Raw genomic sequence first — 871 nt, 5'->3', positions numbered from 1 at the left:
GGCGTACGCTGTGATTGGAAGACACAAAGTGTCAATCCTCGACGCGCCTCGGCATCATGGCCGCATCACGTCCAGGCTGATACACGCCTTGGGTCGTTTTCAAGTACACCGGTTGCGTTTGTTCCACACATTCGATTGCTCTATCACCCGTGTACGTCCACTTTATCTCACCACCGACTGTTTACAAATATTTGCTAGCTAATAGCTACGTGGAACGCATTGGCTTTGGACTTGCGCAAGAGATATGCACACATTTGTCAATATGTGTGACTGACTCGGCTGCCAGTATTACAATCTACGCTTCTTCAAACCTGTCTTCTAACCAACCGTTGAGCTGCAATTTATTGATACTCGAGGAGGTTTTGATATGGCACATAAAAATGCTACTACCAATAAATTTATTTGATATCTTTGTTATGACTCTCCAATAATAACTCTCGCCACATACTGCTTATAGGATGTACATAGTTACACATATAATATCATCTAGTAACGCATTGTTTTGTTCAATAATATAGAGAATGATCCATCGGTAATCGTTCATATTCTCATGGGTGCTAGAATAATTTTATGAACGGGTTTCATGCTTATAAATCTCTTTTCTCAACCACCGATCTCCGTGCTAGATATGTATATGCTGCAACGCATGCCCCGTTAGTACCACGTTTTCATGGTAAGTGAGTGAAAAAGATTAACAAAGTTCTCTGATTACTTTAAGATCCAGCAGTGCCAGCATTTCCCGATGAGTATAGTTTGCAGATTGAGGCAAATATGCATCATCAAAACTATACGATCGAGCTAAAGGAGTACTACAGGTAATTCTCATAACTAAGCTACTGAATAATTTATTTCTAGTAAGGACTATAGGCTG

Source organism: Priapulus caudatus, unplaced genomic scaffold, assembly GCF_000485595.1.
Source record: "Priapulus caudatus unplaced genomic scaffold, Priapulus_caudatus-5.0.1 Scaffold3373, whole genome shotgun sequence".
NCBI classification, from domain to species: domain Eukaryota; kingdom Metazoa; phylum Priapulida; class Priapulimorpha; order Priapulimorphida; family Priapulidae; genus Priapulus; species Priapulus caudatus.
This window is presented reverse-complemented; position numbering follows the sequence as displayed.